The 16,235-nt window shown below is 34.3% G+C and overlaps 1 protein-coding gene across 2 annotated transcripts in view; it reads left to right on the forward strand.

Annotated features, from left to right (window-relative positions):
* Positions 1–16,235, forward strand: part of LOC132704172 (TOX high mobility group box family member 4-like) — a 428,384-nt gene that overhangs the window by 187,765 nt on the left and 224,384 nt on the right. The window contains exon 4 of one of the 2 annotated variants that reach the window (XM_060674021.1): positions 284–299. The exons of the other annotated variant lie outside the window; for it this stretch is intronic. The gene's annotated coding sequence lies outside the window, so the exon portion shown is untranslated. The remainder of the gene's footprint in view (positions 1–283; positions 300–16,235) is intronic. 2 annotated transcript variants of the gene reach the window in all.

Genomic DNA, 16,235 nt, shown 5'->3' on the forward strand with positions numbered 1-16,235 from the left:
TGGTTTTCGTTAGTTCTGTTAGGTGGAGCTACATGTAACTTAAAATTGTTATCTTGTTATTTTTATTTTAATCAATCGCGTCTGATTTACTGCCGTGAAAAACACAAATTACTCAGATATTTTTATTTTGTCTTGATGTATGGAGACCTGAGTGTCGTGTCCTGTTATTTTAAAACACTTTATCATAGTTATGAAGGCGTTAACATTAGATTTTTAAATACTAAGTTGTTTAACAAAGTGGTTTAACATCAGAGTGCGTAAAATAACATGTTTTTTGTTTCAGGTAGGAGATTCGTTCGGTAAGTCATCGCTTCTATTGATAAACATTATGAACCATTTTGACTCAAAACAAAAAAAAATTAAAATCTAGCATGTTTCTTGCGCATACAGACTTTTAACAGTTATTCTTTCGTAAAATAAATATAAAGAACGACATCCGAGTTCCATTTTTGTAAAAATTTGTTCAAGGAATTGATGAGAGAATTAAATTTTTCCTAGTGCTTTGCTCCGCGGGAAATAAATTAAGTATTTGAAATTAGACGCCGTTCATCGAACGAATGAAGAGCTCGTTGTTAATATCGACGTTTTTTCGCTACAAAATACAATAGTCCCGCCGCAAAGTAGACGAGTACAAAGAGAGGAGCTGCTTATTATTCTTCCCACATTGTGAAACTTGATTAAATTTGATAATATCGACTCTATTTATAGCGACGGTCTGTGCCATGTACAAGCGTAGGCGGAAAGAACGATATAGACAGAGACAGAGAGAGGAAGAGCGAAAGAGATTGAACGAGAAATAAAATGGAATGTATTAAATTTTACATTAATTTTATTGTGCCGTGTGCATTAGGCTGAAATGGTTTCATTCTGAGAAAGATTTCGTTAATAATATCAATATAAAAATATAGATTTTCACGCTTGATAATGACTCTCTGGTTTTAAACCTCGAAATATAGCACTTTAGCTGTTTGTTGTTTGTTAATATTTGTTAGTAAATGTTGAATTGAATAAATTGGTAATTTATGCATAATATTTATACAGATTCTTTTAATGGCATCCTAAATGGATATGTGTCATTTTATTGGATTCGCCTTATTGTGCGCTTGACGCATCTCAAATGGATAATTAAATATATAAATATATTTTTGAAATAACTGGAGTTTATTATTCAATATTCAGTATATGTTTCCCGAGAAAACATCGAACTTGGGATATATTGCCATTGTTTAAACAAAAAAGGCAAATTATTTCGTATTTTTAAATTTCCTGGTTATATACAAGTAGAAATTGTAATTAATCATCGTGTTACTAGTAATATCTGTCAGGATGACAATAAAGTTGGTAGATGCTAAATTCTATTTTTGAATAATAAACTCAGAAGCGGCTAAACCAAATGCACAAACTATATATTTTTGAAAAAGAAATTTCATTTAAAAAAAGTTAAATTGTTGATTTTATTTTTTACATTTGCTGCGATCATTTGTTGAATATACAGAAAAACCATACAACTTTTATGTAAAAAGTTTTTGCCTATTTATTTTAATAATCTTCGTATGTGGGTGTGAAAATATAAATGAAAAAATGTACGTTTTGCCCTATAGTGGAGCATAATTTTGGTGCTTCCATTAAAAAAAAAGTGTCGCCCTGAATTACTGATTATCAAAATTGTCTTGTCTTCTTAAAGACTACATATCTGTTTCGAAGAATAGTAAGATAAAATTATATTAAACATGAGACCTTAATGTAAGAAATATGGTCACAATGTAGATTCTATTTTCAGCAGATGTGTATATATATATATATATATATATATATATATATATATATATATATATATATATATATATATATATATATATATATATATATATATATATATATATATATATATATATATATATATATATATATATATATATATATATATATATATATATATATATATATATATATATATATATATATATATATATATATATATTATATATATATATATATATATATATATATATAATCCTGCAGACGTTTCGCCAAAATCTCACTTGGCATCTTCAATGCTCGCGCTCCGAGTGTTCGAGAAGTGTTTTCGGAGCGCGAGCATTGAAGATGCCAAGTGAGATTTTGGCGAAACGTCTGCAGGATTCCAATCGGAGTTCAACAAGCGAACGGATGATATCCCGGAATATAGTGTCATCATATATATATATATATATATATATATATATATATATATATATATATATATATATATATATATATATATATATATATATATATATATATATATATATATATATATATATATATATATATATATATATATATATATATATATATATATATATATATATATATATATATATATATATATATATACATATATATATATATATATATATATATATATATATATATATATATATATATATATATATATATATATATATATATATATATATATATATACATATATATATATATATATATATATATATATATATATATATATATATATATATATATATATATATATATATATATATATAAACGCCTATGCGGCACATGAAGGATAAAAGCTGAATGAAGTTGATTGTTTTAAGAGCCAAAAAATACTTGATTTTATTGAAATGTCTTCTTCACAGTTGAAAATATCTATAAGTGGAAGATCTCATCTGGTGTAGCCGTGGGCGCTCCCGCCTCTGATGATTCCAGGTTGTTAATCGGAACTACAAATCCAACAGTATTGCTAACAAACCAAAATGTATTAATTTAGTTATATTATTATTTAAGTATATTCTTAGTGGGCCTTCTCTCCTTCAACGAACCTACTACCAAGTAAGCCGGTGTTCTCCTCGAATCAAAAATCATAACGTAATAGTCGTGAGTCGTGACGCCACACAGTCGTCACGTTGGGCGTCTTGTTGTTTTCGCTTGCGTGCTATCCGGCGTCCTTGATGATAACGCCGGTCGTAATGCTCGCAAAAGGTCAGTGGGTAAGTAGGGTTCCGGGGTCAAGGTCTTTGATCGTTGACCTCCTGGGGGAATCCCTGCAGGAAACACGGGTTTTATCCCGCACTCGGCGGCGGCGGCCGTCCGCCTCCTGCCATTTTCACCAGCAGGCGTGTTGTAAAAGCGGGGAGTCGTTCCGGCAAACCAAGGACGACTAAGTTACAAGCTGGGTCGTCGTTGCAAGTTGTAAAACTCGCATGTTATTGCTAGCGGCTCCTTTTATTACTAATGCAGATATTTTTCCTGGATATTATCGTATATATATCGCAAATTCACCAAGTCTTCGCTGATTCACCTACTTGGCACAATACGTGCGAGCTTTCCCTGCTTAACCAAAATGTCGTGTTACAAAATTGATCGAACAATGGATGCAGATGCATTTCTCAGAGAATCAAAATTTCTATATCGATTGTAAATATTCTTGCAAGCCTGTTGTGCTATTCATTTTCTACCTCTGCCAGATGTTTATTAAACTTTTTTCCAGAATTGATTTACTCTAAATCACTTACTCATGTCATTTGAATTGTTTGCTTTTTGTAAATTAACTCTTGTCCCTTCATAGTTTCTAAAATAATTTGTTTTCGATAATATTTTTCAAATTTTACTGTGAGATATTCTCGTAATGAGTCTTCTTACCCTCTATCATTTGCTAAGCCTTTTTAAGTAAGAAATTCGCGATTAAAGGAACGAATTATTCGATTAATTTTTCATCTGTAGAGTCGTGCGAGTATACCTTTAGTAATTGAATATTGGAGAAATTTGAAAGTGAATATGCAAAAACAAATATTCAAACATCAAACGAGACTTACAATATCCGCATTTTCATCTATTTCACAAGTCTTGGTAAAACTTAAAGTTTTGAATAACAGTTCGACGAAATTTAGAAATTACTCCTGATCAACATTTTTTATAACTTGAACGAATTTAGTAATTCTTTTCAACATCAAAAGTCACAAAAATCTTTTTTTCAAGTTTATCTTTATGCGATTTTCGATTAAGAAAAGTAAATTTTTGACTTTTCATTTTTCTTTTTAACGGAACTAACCTTTAGGGTTTAGTTATTTGAGGCTATCGTACCGACCAATGAGCGACCTGTATTGTGCCACACCCCCTTCTCTTCGTTCCAGCCCTCGTATGAAGTCGGAGAGCTTAATTAGGCTTTCAAATTCCAGAATTTCAGCTCCATCCACCATCAAGCATATACATACTTTTTTCGCAGCTTTCTCATTCTGCATGCATATCCCGTACTCATTGAAATCTAAAATGCCGATTTTTTGCATGCATTGTTTGAATTTAAATCACATATTTCAAGTTTGTTGTGCTCGTGGCTCATAGGTTGTCGGTTGTGATTTGGTCGAATGTTAGCCCTGGTAACTATTGTAGATGAAATTCTTCAACATTTTACGAGTCCATTTGTCGGAAATAGCCACCCTAGTCTGTGGTCTTATCCATAAGATTCCATCTCCATCTCCAGACACCAATTCCCATTTCTGCTCCCTAACATTAATACGGCTTTGAGAGGACAACGATTTTTACTGCTTCTCAGGTCCGATGCCCATAAATTGATTTTATCCTTCAGTTCCTGCGGTATATTGATAGCATGAACTTCCGTTCTTATTGCTAAAAACTTACCAAACTCTGAAAGGTTAAGGTATATAAAAAAATGTGTTACAGTTTTACGGAATGAAAATGGTTAACAGAATTTAAAAGTTGGCCTCGTACCAACTAGGCGTTGGGTCTGATCCTCGCCTCGTATTCTCTGCGGGCGTTCGTGGCGTCGGTGTGGCGTCTGTTACTACGACCGCCGCCGCCGTCGTCGGTCGGATTTCGGGGAAAAAAGGAAGATAAGGGTTTCCATTGAGAAAAGCAAGCTCCCGTCTGCCTGTGCAAGTGTTGACAAATACTACGATAGGAGCCCAGCCAGTCATTGAATCGTATTTCCACGAGCACGCACAACTACGTGCCTAATATCCCGTCTGCCGTCGGCGGTCGGAGGGCAAATTTTGCGGTTTCTTTGGTACCTGCTACCGGGCTTTGATTAGTACATATGTTGATGTGTTAGGCAGACAATCAGCGGATCTTGATTGATTGCACAATGTAATTGAAGCCCATCCGTCCATGGCCTAGAAATTAAATTATTTTTTCTACTCCCGTCTGTAAAATACCTAGTTACACACCGGAAAGCGTCCGAGCCACTTCGGACATTGACGGGATTTTACCGCACGGGTTTGAGAGCAATCGGGTGTTTTCAGAGATGTTTCCCAAACCTTCAATTTTGACGGTCATATCATTGATTGCATTCTTGTTGTTTTGCGAAAATTTACTCAAAAACTTACGGTCACAGAAAAAGTATAGTATGCAACACGTTCGGTAAACTTTTTGACTCACTGGTTTATTAAACACTCGCTCCGCTCGTGTCAAATAAACTCGTGAGTCAAATGCCGTTTACCGCACTTGTTGCATAATATACTATTTTCCACTCCTTTTTGTAAAATACCTAATTATACATCGATCTGGCGCGCGGAAAGTGTCACTTTACTAAGTTTTTTAAGAGTTTCTTGTCCCACGGGTCCGAGCGACTTCGGACATTTTAGGGATATTACCGCACGGGATTAGGAGCAATCGGATGTTTTCCATTAATTTTACAGCACGGCTTGAATTTTGACTATCGTCAATTCTGACGGTTATGTCAGTGAATGTATTCGTGTTATTTTGCAAAAATGTACCCAAAAACTAGGAAAATTATAGTATGCAACACGTTTGGTAAACGTTTTAAGTCAGTTGTTTATTAAACACTGGATCCGCTGCGCTCCGCTCGTGCCAAATAAACTCGTCACTCAAATGTCGTTTACCACAATTGTTGCATAATATACTATTGAAATTACAACTGTTATTCCTTTCTAAATTTACGATATTCTGGATGAGTAAACAGTTCTGCGCTTTTGTGCCTTTCACCACGAAACTGTCAAACTTAAACCAGAAAAAATTGAACTTGCATACTTTGATTGCAATACTTCCAAGCGGACTCGAGTGAAACTTTCAAAACGAATTAATATCCCATTATGATTCCGACAATATTTTGTTGTTTTATTTTACAATTGCATTCTAATTTTGTTAGTTCATTTCTTCAATATAATTACTGAGTAATAATCTACTTAATCAGTCTTGTCACGGCGTGTAACACTAAATTATGTTCTGATTAACCACCAGCATTCTTGTCAACAATACATCTTTGGTACTATGAAAGCATGTTTGAAAAAATTCATAGTACTTTGAATTCTTCTGAGGTATTTTAATAGTCGCTGCACTCCGCTCGTGCCAAATAAGCCCGCCACTGAAATGTCGTTTACCGCACTTGTTGCATAATATACTATTACAGATCCGAACAAGTTCGGACATTTCCGGAATATTACCGCGCGGGATTGGGGGCAATCGGATGTTTTCGGATTTTACCGCACGGTGTGAATTTTGTTTGTCAATACTGACGGTTATGTCAGTGAATGTATTCGTGTTATTTTGTACCCAAAACCTGACGGACGTAGAAAAAGTATAGTATGCAACAAGTTTGGTAAAATATTTCGTCGTTTACCGCACTTGTTGCATAATATACTATTAATGGTAACATGGCAAATGTTGGGGCGTTTTTCCTTACCTCGTTTTGTCAATGGTAAATCTTAACCCAATTTTAAGAAGAAAAGATTTTAAGCGACGAGAGTCTTATTAGATTTCAGTTACCGGGGCTAGTGACACCACCAGGAGTTCCACACGCAATGTTAAAATATGTTATTTAAAAAAAAAGGAAATGAAATGAAATTATAACAGCTCCTTAAGAGCAGGCAGAATATGGAGAATTAAAAAATGAAAACCTTATAGGATTACAATTTTCACAATCACAAAATTGAAAAAGATTTTGGCAAAAATTCTCACAGGCTTAGACTGTCAGAAGTTCCTCAAAACTAACAGTTTGAGTGAGGGTGGAAAATACCGAAGAGGTGCTTCGTTAGACTTATCAAACAACATGGTCGTCCGCACAAAATTCAAATATATGTGTGTCAAATTTATCAAACACTTCCCTGTGTTTTTCAAATCTGTCAATGTACAAAATGACCGAAGGTATTTTTTAATCATTTTTCTCTTTATGAGTTAATCAGTACAGGGTGTCTCAACGATTGGGCAGTAATAAATATGAACTATTTATTAAAAACTAATTAGAAGAGTATTTGCCCATGTAAGTACTTTATTTTATTAAAATCTACTTATGTACCTAATAAAAACAAAAATGTAAATATCTATTTGAGATATTATATTTTTAAATGTCTTCAATTATCACTATTATTAAGCATACCTATATCATACGTTCAGGCAACAATCAAAATTCTGCATCCAAAAAGAGATCGCGTACAAATCTTTTCAAAAGACATCAGATATTTTGTGCATTAGGTTTAGCCATAACATATGTTATAAAAATGTGTTTAGAAATAACGGTGGAATGCAAATATGAACAAACATTTAGGGGGTTTCAAAAGACAAATAATAACTTTACTTTCTTATATATAAAGTCACTCCTTTGGTATCACAATGTTAGACAACACGCTGTATTGTAACAAAATGAGAAGTCAGCCTGCACCACGGTTAGGTTTGAATGTTCGCCTTAACTATGCCCATGTACCGGGCGACCAATGAAAAAGGGCACTGAGCCCTATCTCCAAAAGTAATTGTCGTAAAGGCTTGGGGTGAAAAAAAGATAAGAAGAGAAATAGTCTTATGTGGCTAATTAAAATGAACACTGTTTAAACTGGAGATAGATTCGATCCTTTTTCGTGCAATAGCTTTTGCTCTATCTTTTAACGGAACGTGGTGGACAAGAGTCCGAACATTTTCGGCAATAAATGTCAATAACTTCAAAATGGGTGAACGCATTTCGTCAAACTTGGAGTCGCTGAATAAGGCTCTTCACATCATTTTTATTGCAACAAAGCTTAACAAAGGTCTAACATCTTTGTAGGAGGATACCGACCATCTTAAATAATCTCTCTTTTAGCAAAAAATATCTAAATTTACTCTTACCAACATTTTACTTAGAATGTCAATAATAATTAATACTATGATATGGTATCCCCATTCATAGAACTTTATAAAATCTGCAAATGATGAATTCAAAGTACCAGCTATTAGGATTATTTGAAAGGGAGAATATTTTAATTTATTTAAAATTGTTGAAATTACTAACTGAAGGATTTAAAATGTGTTTTTAATTATTTTCAAATAAATGCAAACGTCATTTTTGACAAGACATTTTTACTAGTTATATTTCCCTCCTAAATGAATAAATCAAGGTACAATTTACGGACAATGTCAACAACAGTGACAAAGCTGTCTAACACGCACCCCGTTCCTTTTTTCTCTACTTTTCTTTTGCAAACGCGGTATCGGCACTCTCTCACTTAATCCTCCCCTAAAATTAAATTATCGACCCTAATCTTCGATAAAATAAAACACCGAAGCTCGGATATTTTCCTCTGACTTTTCCAATCTTCGAAGAGATCAGGGGCGGTTATTGCTGGCTTCGAAAAGTTTTTGGGTCGACTTATTTACTGCCGTTTTTATTATTTTTTTGTGTTATTCCTTGAGCCGATTATTTTACGTTTTCCTTTATACTTTGTTTCTAATGCAATGATATTAGATATTATTACACTCTATTAGGGTTGGTTTTAATAAACACTTTTGGGAGAACATAATTTATGTTTTAAAATTATTTGCGTTCACAAGTTCACAACAGACACATGATAAACTAACGTCTCTGATATCACAATTGGTATTAAGTCACGTCATTGCAGAAAACCCAATTCGTCTGAAATGAAGTCACAATTCGGTATAACATGTTGTTCGTTTTAACAAACTAACAAAAAGTATTCAGCTGGTTTAATTCAAATATATGTATATCGTTAAAAATTTAATAAGATATCAATAAGATCCGAAAAGTTTTTCATAAATTATGATTAATAAAAGACCAAATGCGAGGTACCCCATGATTATGACTCTTACCTTACCATAAGTGACACATTAGCCACGAGTTTGACACAAGCGCATCCTAGCGCAGCGAATAATGACATTCACTGAGTGATTGGTGAATGCAGAACCATCAGCATTGACAGACGTATCATCGACGTTTTAAATATTTCCCGAAAACACAGTAGCGACAGTGTTTACTGTAGCTAACTTAACAGTGACACGTTACTCACGCCTGATCAGTGCATTAGTAAACACTATAAAATAGTACACTATTATGCTGTGTTATTCTTATGTAACAAGTTTCTTAAACGGCGTTTTCGTCACGAGTTTATCTGTCATAAACGAAGCATAATAAACGACTGAAGAATGTTTATAAACGTATTGACATAATACTATTTCCACGACCATTAGGCTTTAGGTACAGTTTTAAATAACAGCACTGACTTACGTGGTGAATGCCAGAACAAAAAGAACTGACCAAATTCAAAGTACAAGTGTTTTATGAAGCTGACGATTTAAAATTTCATTTATCGCACTTAATGGTCAGTGCATAATTGACTATTTTAGAATAGAGGGTAGAAACAATATAGTATAAAACAAGTTTGATAAAGGACATCTAATTCGTGTGTTGGATTTGGCACGAGCGGTGTGAAGGCTTAATAAAGCAGTGAACGCAACTACTAGTTTTTGGATTAAGTTCACCAAACGATATACCATTTGTACATCCTTTTATGGGGCCATTCTTTTCACCACGTGTACGACAAGCCATGGCCGAATTTAAAATGTTAGCCGACAAGAACTGTGCCGTGCGGACTGTTGTATTTTAAGAATAGCGAAATTTTCTTTGATTAAACTGTTATATTAATTAATAATAGTGTGCTTTTTATAAATATTCCTAAAACAGTCCCTACTTGAGGTAGCTTGATATATTAAAACACATTAGAAAGTGTAAACTGATTTCCAATTTAAGGGTTTCACATAATGATTCTAAAATATCTTCCTAGGAAAGCAATACAAAATCTTATCTAGATAATTTATTTATAATGGATGTTTTCCCAGTTTGCTATTATTTGATTTGTGGAGGTTGGTGAAGTGAACATTTTTTCACTGCATGGACTAATAATAATCGAGGAATCTCACATTTGCATGCACGTAGTACAGTTCTGGAACGTCATTATGGAATTGCGAATCTATTTGTTGAGGGTTACAAAGAGAAACCCAGGCGAGCTAGGCCTGAGATTAGATCTTCATAAAAATTTACCAATGTTAAATAGCGGAGTATGTCGTAAAAACGGTATATCATTTGGAAAACTTTACTCTGTTGCAACATTGAATATTATTGTAACACAACTGAGTGACGTTTGACGTGGCCGTCAGAATTAACAAACGTCAAAAACTACCGAAAACGAATAATGAGGTTGACGCCTTAAAGTGACACTTTCTGCTTAATGGATGCCTAAGGATAGAGTAGGAAGTAAATAAAATGTTACGTCTATAATTTCCATTATATAATAATAATATATAACAATAAACAATAAAAAACGAAATAAAACAATAAGAAAAACACAGCCGTAGTAATTACAGTAAAGTAAAAAAATACCAGTTTTCTAAAATATTTATATGGATGAATTACTTTATGACTGAACTCGACCTCAAAGCTATGTCTGTAATTAATTTAATTTTTTAAGTTACGGCGTGGTGGTCAACCGGATGCCATTGGATATTTCGCCAACGGAATTAATTAAAAACCAACCTCCTTTGACCCAGGCTGAAATTCAAGTCGCGCTAAACAGCGCAATTCAATTACCTTGTAAATTACAACCGAACTAAAAATAAACTGGAAACCTTTGTACCTGCGCCGTGTGTAGTGTGTGTGTGTGTGTTTTTTGCAAACTAGAACGAAGCGAGACGAGGTGGGCTGCTGGGGTGACGGGGGGTGGCGAAACGAGGGGCGAACAAAGGCAGACAGGTCCCCGGAAGAACAACAGCACAAATGTGCTGACAAATAAACATTGTTTGAAGTTATTGACTGGCTGGTAATCATATTTGCCAGGCAAAGAACATGCTTTATAGTTCATTTTACTTTGGAAAAGGCTGTTTCCGCACCAGTCGGCCCTTTCGGCGCTCAAAGGTTAATGCGTGGCAAAAGGAAACATCCCATACGGTTACACGAGGTTAAGCACGTTATGTCCACCTCATCTGATTTTAACCGGACGAGCCTTTTACTATTCTTCCAGCGAAAATAAATTGAATTGCTTATTCAGTTCTTCTATTTAGTTTAACTGTGAATCAGGCAATATGCATCTTCTAATATTTTTTTCTCTTTACTTATATTTTTTTGTGAGATAAAAGTGATCAATTAACTAGACATTCCGTTTTAACTTAAGGTGACGTTAGGAGGTATTACTTAGTTTTGACGCTATTATTCAGTTCAGTTTTTAATAGGTTTTAATAGCTGTGTAGTGGTGGTGGAAATATTATAAATATTCCCATATATATCAGCAATTGGCTGCTGGAAAAATGAACCTCAAATTGTTATTTTGAAGTTAATCAGCTCGTAATATTGTTGGGGGTTAGGTTGTAAAGGAAACAAATGCATTGCTTACTCCCTATTGAAGGAAGACAACGAAAAATGTGGCCTGAAAAGCCCTAAGACGTGAGCTTGGAAAAATTTGATTAAAATTTGCATTTTTCAATAACAGTTAAGCTTAATTGAAATACTATATTATGCAACAAATGTTGGTAATGGCAAAGCCTTATTAACAGTGGTCGAATCTTACATTGCATTTTACTGGTGTTGTTTTAACAATGTGTAATTTAACTTCTACTTCAAATGCCAACTGTAAAAATGGCGATCTGATATCACATAGCTACTAGAGATATAGAGGCACTAATACTGATAATATAGGAGGCAACTAAGAAAATATTTTTGAGGGGGTCGTTTCAATGGTTGTTTAGGAAAAGAATGGTTCAAATTGCTCGTTAGTGGGTGAAATGTAGATGTATGCATCTACAAAAATATCAGTACCGCTTACGGCGTATCAATTTTTACCGGGGTAGGGCCACTATATTCGCAAATAATTTCTGAATCCGATAAGAACGTAACGCGGGCTTTCCGTTGCGACAGGCTTCGGAAAACATGAGAATGTGAATAAAATGTTTTACTTTTAATTATTTTTCATGATGATACTTTTCTGAAACTCACTAATAAAGTTGCTAATTTATCCGTTAAAGGGGGGTATGTATAAAAATCACCATACATTTCAACAAGGCCCCTAGCGGTGCAGTATCGCTGGTTAATATTAAAAAAAAAAGAGAATTAATTCGACGGTTACGGCTTCAATTATATCGCCGGATTGATTCACATCAGCCCGGCGACATTAAATTTCGCAGGTTAATTATTGTACGGCTGTTAAGTCTCCCATTATTTACGGAATTGCCTGGAAATAGGCTAATCAATATTTGAATTCAATTTTCTTGCTTGACTAATATATGTTTTGTGCTTTACGAGCGCTGTTATTAATTCGATCAAAACATCATTAATTCGACAATATCAAGAACGCGCAGCAAACAACTTTGTTGCTTGGAATTTAATAAACATTCAATGTTTCATTTCGGCTGGATTTAGTCCGTAACGATTTTCGGTGGATAGCGATTCAGTTGAGAAATCTGTGCCAACTCAAATATTCATTAAGAAATACTTTGGCAATTCAAAGAGGCAGATATAATTTTGCCACTTATTTTCTATTAAAAATACAATCTTGTAAAAATGTATACAAACTGGACGGCCTGGGAAGTATATAGAAACAGAAAGGCATTTGTTAATTGGGCTGCGGTCATCTCTATTTTGAAACTAAGGGCTTTAATTTAGGAAATTTAATAATTTTATCACCTTTTTTGTCTATGCGAACATGTAAACACAGTATTATTTTACACACTTGTCTGTCGAGAATATATTTTATTATAATATTTTATTTTATGGGATTTTCCCAAAAAAATAATATTAGATGAATAATTTTTGGAATGGGTATAGCTGTTAACAAAAGTCAATTTTCTATAGTATGAGAATATGTAATAAAATAGGTGTTCGATTTGAAATTTCAAAGTTGCTATTCGATTTAGTCTACAAGTTTGCACTTATAAAAATATTTCGAAAATATTGGTATTATAGTATAGTATAATATAGTATTATGGTCGTAAACTTGGGTTTCTGAAGTAATATTAACATAAAGAAAACATTGTAATTAAATTTGGAACACGTGGCTTATCGTAGGAAAAAACTGAACCCATCTACCTTGGTTTCTCTAAAAATAAAAGAATCTATGTAAACATTTGTCACCATTCTAATGGGTGTTTCTTTTCGATGTATAGAATTTTAAGTTTTCGTTACTATTCAAGATGGCGACCGATTTAACAGCTGTCAAGTGATTTATTCTCAGTTTGGTTTGGCAATTCATCATGAATAGACTCACGCCTGAACAACGCTTGCAAATAGTGCAATTTTATTTCGAAAATAATGGTTCTGTGCGCACTACGTCCATTTTATCGTGGACAAAATCGTCCATCGGAGCAGTTAATTCGATTACCCATGGAACGTTTTCACACCACGTTTACTCTTATTGATAACTCGCATCCCCAGAGACGCCGTACGGTGCGTACAAAAGAAGTTATTGCTGCTGTAGAGCGTAGCATTGAGGAAGACCCGAATGAGTCCATCCGCCATCGAGCACAGGAATTGTATCTGTGTCCATCCACTTTATAGAAGATTTTGCGGAAGGATTTTGATTTACGTGCTTACAAAATCCAACTCGTGCAAGAATCGAAGCCAAACGATCATCAAATAAGGCGTAGATTCGTCGAATCGGAACGAGATTGCCGTTGTTCCCGATTTTCATAAGCGAATTTTGTTTAGCGATAAAGCGCACTTTTGGTTGAATGGCTACGTCAACAAACAAAACTGCCGCATTTGGAGCGAAGCTAATCCTCAAGTGTATGTCGAAACACCGTTACATCCAGAATAACTTACTGTTTGGTGCGCTTTATGGGCTGGTGGAATCAATGGTCAGTACTTCATCAAAAACGATGATGGCCAGAACGTTACAGTCAATGGTGATCGGTATAGAGCTATGATTACTAACTCTTTCATTCCTGAACTGAATAACCATGATGTCCAGGAGATGTGGTTTCAACAAGACGGCGCAACATGTCACACAGCTCGTGCCAGAATCGATTTATTGAAAGACACGTTTGGTGACCGCCTAATTTGACGTTTTGGACCTGTGAATTGGCCTCCAAAATCTAGACTACCTTCTGTGGGGCTATGTAAAATCATTGGTCTATGCTAATAAGCCACAAATGCTCTGGAACCATTTGGAAGACAAAATTCGCCGTGTTATTGCCGATATACGGCCACAAATGTTGGAAAAAGTCATCGAAAATTGGACGTCCAGATTGGAGTACATCCGCGCCAGCCGTGGCGGTCATATGCCAAAAATCATATTTAAAATGTAATGCCACAAGATTATCGTTCGGATAAATAAAATTCATGTAAATCGAATAATCCATCGTGGTTTTATTGCAACTTAAAGTTCTATACATCGAAAAAAAACACCCGTTATAATCGCATACATGAATTTTTCGAGAGACTTCGTTGAAAACAGCAGCTACAAATTTTGCTGGATTCAAGATTTGAACATTTTCATTACACCATCACTCATCGCACCAAAAAGTTGCTGCATGACAAAGCGAAAGTTAGGAAAAAATATAAAAAATGTATAGTGAGTATAATCTATTCTCGCTATTACGAAAAAATTTTAAAACTAGTATAGAAAACGACCATAAGGTTTATTTGGATTCGCAATGTTATCACAACCTTTCTCTGACTACTTTAGTAGAGTGAGCGGACTAATACTCCTATTTTCCTATAATTTTTTGGAAGAATTTGTCCGTAGGATACCGTTTGCTTTAGATCCAAAAAAAGACCAAGGGGTTGATCCTTCACAGCTTTTAAGATATTGTCCAACTTTGGCACTGCTTCTCAATATTATTTTTAATAAATGTTTAGCACAAGGTACGTTGGAAAAATGCACAAATTGTACCAATCTTGAAGTCTGGTGATGCCACAGAAGTAGCTAATTATAGGCCTATCTCGCTCCTATGTCATTTTGCTAATGTCCTTGAGGTTGTTATATTCGAGTACACCCAGCTATTTTTCATGACAAAGAATGACAACGTGAATCAACATGGATATGACAAGAAATGTTCCGTACTTACAAACATCATCCCTTTATACATAATATTAACCTTCCTATGCAGAATGGCTTTGAGACCTGTGCCGTGTACCCTGACTTTTCTAAGGCTTTTGACAAGGTTCATCACCCCACTCTGGTAGGGATGCTTGGAAATGTCGGTGTGCAAGGCAACTTAATTCATTTGTTGCAAAGTTACCTAACCGATAGAACCGATGAACGGCGAAAAGTAGCTTTATGCGAATGTAACATCCCTCAGGGGTGAAACTTGGGACCCTTACTTTTCAATATTTTTATATTTGATAGTGGAAGCTGTTTTAAACATTCGTTCGACAACCTCATTCACTAATGACTTAAAAGTAAGAAAAGAAATTCATTCCCAATCGGACATTTTAGAACTCCAAAATCATCTCGGAAAGGAAAATCTATTAAACCTATTAATATTTACTCAAAAATTAAACAGTATAATATTTAACAGGGTTACTCAAGTTAAAGAATTGGGCATCATGCTGGACTATGAGTTAACAATTGAAGCACATGTAGAATATATTGTAAAGAAGGGTTTGAGAAATCTTGGTTTTGTATTACGTACCAGAGACTTACGCAGTCACAAATCATTCATTCTAATTTAAATTCATCTTGGAATATCGATCCACCTGATGAAATCCGATTTATCGTAAGTATCTCGATCAGGTAGAGTATGTTTCCAAAAATGCTTTTTAGAAACCTTAATTTTAGATATATTAGAGACAGGCACTACTTTTCGTATGAAAATAACCCACAATTTTATAAATTAAGGTCCCTTGAAATTTTTCTTTATAAAATCGTCAACAATCTTATTGAGTCACTTATCTTTTAATGCTTATCGAGTGCGTTCTAGGCTAACTTTTTCTATAGAAAGAATTAGATCTAACTACTTCTTAAACTCCCCGCTTATGAGTTGTACTCGTATTTACAACAACTGTG

The sequence above is a fragment of the Cylas formicarius genome, unplaced genomic scaffold (assembly GCF_029955315.1).
Source record: "Cylas formicarius isolate icCylForm1 unplaced genomic scaffold, icCylForm1.1 PGA_scaffold_6__28_contigs__length_40554024, whole genome shotgun sequence".
In the NCBI taxonomy this organism is placed as follows: domain Eukaryota; kingdom Metazoa; phylum Arthropoda; class Insecta; order Coleoptera; family Brentidae; genus Cylas; species Cylas formicarius.